Genomic DNA, 7,112 nt, shown 5'->3' with positions numbered 1-7,112 from the left:
TATATACTATCAAAGCAGTAGCTAGAATTCTCCTTACCCGGGGCAAAGGTTAATTTCACTTCCCTGGAGTTACTAAGGCAAACTATCTCGTTGGCACTACCACCCCTCCTGCCCCCCACCGACAGCCAGCTCTCGGATCACAGGCCCCAGTATCCCCCACTAGCTACACCCCTGGACAGTATTATGTTGGCACTATATGGAACTGTTATGTGTTTACCATGTGGTACTATCATGTCAACTAAGACAGTATTATGTGGGCAGTGTATGGTACGGTTATTTGGCATGTAATATGCTGGTGTTATGTAGGCACTGTATGGCAGCATTATACGGACGCTGTATATTACGGTTATGTTTTCACCGTATAGCACTATTAAGGCACTGTATGGAAATATTATGTTGGCACTGTATAGTACTATTGTGTATATAGTAGTTTTATGCCGGCACTGTATTGAAATATTATGCTGGTACTGTATAGTTATGTGTTCATCATATACAACTTTTATTTGGGCACTGTATGGTGCTGCTATTTGGCAGTAATAATAATAATCTTTATTTATATAGCGCCAACATATTACGCAATTTAGAGGGAACATGAAATAAGCAATATCAGACATTAAATAGTGACAAAGTTAATTTACAATTCAAACCAGAGGAGTGAGGACCCTGCTCGCAAGAGCTTGGCAGTATATGGTGGCACTGTATTGCAGTAGTATTTTTCTTCTAAAAATAGTACGTTTCACCCAGGACCTTCATAGATGTTATTATTCTGCCGGCAATGTTTTGGCAGCTCAATATCCTGCTATGGCAGTACCACACCCTAGAAGATGGCAGCCTTGAAGACGTTTTTTTAGTGAGGACATAGTGATAGACAAATATTTTAAATGTTTAATACTAAATCCCAATTATCCGCATGGTGAAAGCTCCTGCGATCTACACATTAGCCACGTGGGGTTGCCATCAGCCCAGTAAACCACCTGGCCAGTCGATATTCACATTGGCAGCAAAAGCAAGTGCCGGTAATTTTCCATAATAAAACAGTGCGTGCGCAGTCAGATTACAGCCACGTGGATTGGACACTACTCCTTTACCATGGCTGCCCAGCACTAGGAACGTCAGCAGTATCAGGATTAGATTAAGTGAGGGGTTGGCACCGGCTGGAGATTGCAGCGGGCAAGGCAGCAGAGAGCCGGAGACACTCGCATTCAAACCTGGCCGGTATATTTTGGCGGAAAAGGTGACAACTCTATAGCCATGTGAGAAGCAGAGCACTGACTAAGGCCCCATGCACACCACTGTAGATTTTATCTGAAATTACAGACCGTAATTACAGACCCATTCATTTCTATAGCTGACTGACACCTTCCCGTATATTTACGGGAAGGTGTCAGGGTCGTAGAAAGCTTCTATAAAATATTTTTTTTATGGACCGTGCTCCCATACTTTATAATGGGAGCACGGCCGGCAAATGCGGGTGACTGTCCCCGGCCGTGCCCGTCATCACAGACTGTGATGACGGGCATGGTCGTGTGCAGGGGGCCTCAGGCAAGTGCAAAGAGCCATGAACATTCGCTGTCCTGTAATTTTAAAAGAGATCCAGCAGAGGGCAGCATTGTCAGTAAAGTTGTCCACTAGATTTCATACAGTGTGAAAAAAGGAAAAGCAAAAAATCACGTCCGCAGTTTTATATGCTCTATAGTCTAATAAAGCGACTTCTGCAGAAATGGATGCTGCCGTTATTAAGAATATGCAGTAGATAGATGGATGGATGGATAGATATGAGATAGGCAAGGTGTGGGCGGCAAGAGGCCGCCTCACTGATTGAAGGAGGGGCCGCTAAAAAGGGATCATTTGGCGCCAGAGGACAGGATTTAGGTTGGCTGCCCATGTGGCGATCTTACCCCCCTGCTTAGGAGGGGCGTGCTTTTCCGCTCCGAGACGCAGGAGCAGCTGAGAGCCACGGGTCCCTTGCGGAGATGCTGGAGCTGGCAGGTTGCAGACCAACTGACAGAGGCCCTGAGGACTTAGGTGAACTGCTGTGGGTGCAGGAGGCCTATGCTAGTGAGGAGCAAGCAAGTCAGTGTTGGACAATATGTTGGCACAAAATGGATCAGTGGAAAACTGTGAGCAAGTGGGCACTAACATGGAGACTGGTGGATGGAGTGTGGCCACCTCGTACTTAAAGAAGTACTCCCGCAATATTTTTTCCACCCCTCCTTGTTCTGAAATGTGATTAAATGCAATTTAGTAATGTATTTTGGCTTACCGGGTGCTTTTTTTTCCCCCAGTAGCCACTCGGCTCCTGCCGGCCATTGGGTCACTTGATCTTCATTCTGAATATTAAAATCCTACCTTGGCTGCAGGAACCAGAGGTCAGTCTCAATGTAAGTCTATGAAATTCATATCACATGCCGTTTCTTTTATTCTGCCATGAGATAAGCGGCTGCTGGAGGTGTCTTGCAGCAGCTTGTCTCTCTCTCCCCATTGAAGTTTAGCTTGCATGTTTATGGGAGAATGAGCTCTTATCAGAGGTGTAACTGGAAGCTCCTGGACCCCAATTCAAAATCTGTAACAGGGCCCCCACCTACCACGTGCCATTTATAAGACTGGTGTCTTCTTATGGGGCAGATAACGAAAAATTTGGGGGGGATTTGACGGGTGATGAATGCCGCTTTTCTATATGTTAACGCGCCTTTAATAATCAGATTTTATACTATTTTACATGGGCTCGGAGTGAACTATCAGGTTATTTAGGTTCATTACCAGCGGGAGTGACATAACACTGTGATGTAAGCACATAATAGAAAGAAGGTGGGTGTTTGTAACTCGGGAGATATCTGCGCTCACAGAGAACGCCATACAATCACGTATAGTGGAAATACAACAAAAAAAAATAATACAAATACTTTTCAGCCCACACCGGAACACAGACCCCTTCCTGCGCCCCGGCGCCCCGCAGTGTCCTCTCCTTTTTTGACACAACAAAACCTAATTTTACCTGAAACAAAACTGATTACTTTTCCCAATCCAAAGTGACGATGGAGGAGAAAAGTGTGTGAGAATAAGAGGCTGCAAGATCTGGACGGTGCCGGGATGCTGGATGTGTGATGTGAATGCGGTTATTGAATGTGTCTACCTCTCCTTTCTTTGTGTGGCAGCCAATAACATATTCTTTTGTTAAGAGCCCCATCCGCGTCTTTTCTTCCTGGCGTTCGCCGTGCATCCTGTCTTGTGTTTGTGTCACGCAGCTGTCTTTGTGGGTGGTGATTTACCTTAATGGCTCCTCTTTAAAACACAATGCCGGCTGCAAAATATGAGTGATCAAATAGTCGGACTTCACAACAAAGCTATTGTGATTCGCTTCAAACAAGCGTCAGGTACAATCTATCAACCAAGTTGCTTATGGTCACTTGAGTGGAGTGGATTGCTAGTCAACCACATGGGAGTCTGGACGCCAGGGTGGAGTTTAGCTGCGTCTGGTTCGGCCATGTCCTGGTCCATTCAGTTCTAACCTTAGGAAGGTAAAGGAATCTCTTTACCGTAGTTATTCTGCCAAAAATTGCACCCCCATATGAGGTACTGCCCCTAGGGCTGGACCAAGGTCTATAGATCATGTGGAGTACCACTCCCATTTTCTTGAAAGCAGCAAGATGTAGTGAAAAAAAATCAGTACCATACTGTGCCCATATAATACTTTCATACAGAGCCTAAATAATACCGCCACAGCATAACCAAGCAGTACCATACAGCGCCAAAAAAAGAGCCACCGCACCATAGCAGCAGCACATGACCACTGCCGGAGCTTCCGGGACTGGAACGACGGAGAACAGGACCTCAGTGCTGGAGCGGGGGACACTTCAGGGGGTGAGGTTTTTTTTGTTTTTTTTACCACTTCCGGCTGACCCCTTGAAGTGGTTGTCCCAGAATCAACAATTATCACCCATCCACAGGTTAGATTATTGTTTGATCGCTGGGGGCCCCACCTATGGGACCCTCAGAGATTACAAAAATGTAGGTCACCAATTCCCCTGACTACCTTACTGCAACCCCACAGCGAGAAGGAGCTTGAATGGAGTTTCGATTGAGCATGTGACTGCCGCTCCATGAGTGCTGCCGCTTGAACATAGCGGCAGCACTCATGCTCGACCAACGCTTTATTCAAAGTTGAGCAGAGAGAAGGAAGAGGGGCTTCGGGACCTCCGTTTTTGCAATCGGTGGTGGGACCCCAGCGATCAGACAATTATCACTTATCCTGTGGATAGGTGATTGTCGATTGTGGTACAACCCCTTTAAGGGGTTATCCAGGAGTGGTATGTAATAATAAACTTGCAGATACTCACCCCCTGAAGTGTTTCCCCCTCCAGCGCTGAGGCCCCATTCTCCGCTGTTCCGGTCCCGGAAGCTCCTGCAGGGGTCTTGTGGCGTTGTGGGTTTTGAGACAACCCCCTTAAGAGGGAGAGATTCCTTAGACTATGCAAAACTGATTTCGTCACAAGGATCGTTTTCTCCAGTGAGAAGGGGATTTGGAGGGAAAAAAAAACAACAAAAAAGGTAAAGATCATATATAATCTCATGTGCTAAAAAGCAAACCAAAATAATGAACCATTGGAGAAGATCCGAGAAGAACGTTGATGCGAAGGGTCCTATAACTAGAGCAGATTGGTCATTGGGATGCCAACCCAGTAGACATCGACCCATGGATAAACTCAAGAACGAAACAGGACGTGTTCTTCCTGCACAGACGCAGTGAATAGACGCATTTCATGGCCAATGCTGCTCACAATTCCTGTTCCTGTCATCGAGTCTTGTCGCACGGTAACTAATGGCATGTCAGTAATTTTCCATCTTTTTAATCCAACGACCACAATCAACATCTCACTTGCTGGCTCTTCTTCAAGGACGCGTGTTCTGTAAAAGCAGTTCTGCAGGGTCACACGTATTCATCATGTAAACGTCAAAGAATAAAAGATTTATATATAGATGACTGGGTGGCCACTACCGCCGATGAGGGGGGTTCTCTGTGCGACCATCGCAGGCTAAATATTTATTAAAGGAGAAGTAGCACTTCTGTAACACAGGGATGGATCATTCTTTCAAAAGGCATAACCCTTAAAATCCTTAGCGGAACACATTATCTAAAAGGGATTGTCCAGTTTAGAAAACCCATTTCCACCTTAATAGTAAATTCAGAGTTAATAGAGGGGGGGGGGTCCTCTGTTCTGGATCCTCATCTCTTAGCCAGAGTGGAGATCGGTTACATAGAGCGTTTCTCTCTCTCTGGAGGACCTGTCCTGTATTACACAGACAACACATTGATATGAATGGACATTGTGTAATGCTTCATTTCTCCTGTGGTGGCGCTGCAGGGAAACTGAACGTTTACTGCTAAGTTTCCCCAAGATTATAGCTGATCGCTGGAGGTCACTTTGATCAGTTTATTGTCAAGGGACCTTCTAACAAGTAGGGATTGTCCAAAGTGGAGAACTTCTTTAAGGGAGCCTGAGCCCACTTGAACAGTTGAAAGCACCAAGGAGGGTCATCTGGTGGCTCCTTTGGCTTAGTACACATATAGCCCCTGTCCATGGTACTGAAATCTATCCCGTAATAGTTTTCCTTAGTAAGCAGCCATTATATTGTATTATTCACATAACTAATGTCACCATACACTGTCCAAATGAATAATGCTGCTATATAGTGCACAAACAACATGCCCATATAACAGCCAGACTACCCCTGGGGACAGCATTTCCAGAATACCCCCATTAATAACTCTATCATAGCTGGCAGAGTGCTCTCCATACACAATAGTGCCAGTCGGGTGTAGCGGCATAATCTGTGGTCGTCTTGGGCAATAAAATGTTTAATGGTTACATCCCTACCAGTGAAGGTTGGTGATGTGGTTAGGGTCACTGTGATTTTGTTTTATTTAAATTGATCTTAAACTTGATAAATCATTTTATAATAAATCTTTATAGGGGTTACAGCTCTAAACCCCCTATTTTTTTTTTACTAAATCTGAAAGTTTACAGCCGCCACTAGAGGGAGCTCACTGCATATGACTTTATAAAACTTTAATTGAAATAAGGGAGAGCTGTATAAATACATATTCACCCAGCTTCCCCTAGTGGTGGCTGCAAGCAGGCAGATTGTGTGAAGAAAATACACTGAGGCGTAAAGGATGGGGTCAGGGTCAAAATGGCCCACCAGAGAACCAGAGGATCCTGTGGTGGGCCCAGGCTCTGAAACGATAATAGGCCCTAAAGGTCCAGCAGAAGACCACCCCATTTTGAGTTGACTTTGGAGCCAATCACTTGCCACTAGGGTCTATTTCTTATGGGATAATTCACCAATTACCTATTAGACATTATTGATGTCCTGTGTCTACAATCATAGCAACAAGGACTGTGATAAAAGAGAAAGTGGACATATACATGTTCTATATAGATGGAGAGTGGGCCCTCAGAATAATCTCCTCTGGTGGGCCCAAGGAACCCCAGTGCGACGCTGGATGGGGGGTACACCAAAACTGACCTTGTGAATGAAGAATGGTGTTAATTGCTCTGAAACCAAAAAGGAGAAGAAGCTAGCTACTTCCTCCTTCATCAATGTCACCTTAGAAGGGCACTTGTAAACATTTTCAATTTTAAATGAGCTATTCGTGGGGGTGGAGGCTCTGCTCTGTCTGACACCTCCCTGATGGATAAATAAAGATTTGGTCACTGATGCCACATCCCAATCTACAGGAAGAGATTCAATCATGCAGGTGTCTACACAGTGAGAGGGATGGGTGAACTCCAAGTGACTGCCAGAGACAACTGGGAGATGTGGGAAGAAGAGCCTCTGGGTGCCCAGATGACAGACGAAGTAGTCCCATGAGGACGAATATGGTTGACGATGGTAGGTGTCAGACAGCTACTTCCTGTCCTGGAAACTTGGGGCAAAAGAAGTCTGGAAGCACACGGAGCGGAAAAAGTGACTGTACAGGGTTCAGGAGCACAGGTGAGTTTATATTTTATTGTATTCTTTTAGAAATGTACATAATCCAGCCATGATAAACCAGAAAAACAGTTAATCTGGGAATTGTTCCCAGGATTGAAGTGCAAAAATATTGGATA

This window comes from Rhinoderma darwinii, chromosome 9, assembly GCF_050947455.1.
Source record: "Rhinoderma darwinii isolate aRhiDar2 chromosome 9, aRhiDar2.hap1, whole genome shotgun sequence".
NCBI classification, from domain to species: Eukaryota; Metazoa; Chordata; class Amphibia; order Anura; family Rhinodermatidae; genus Rhinoderma; species Rhinoderma darwinii.
Note: the sequence above shows the minus strand (reverse complement) of the source record.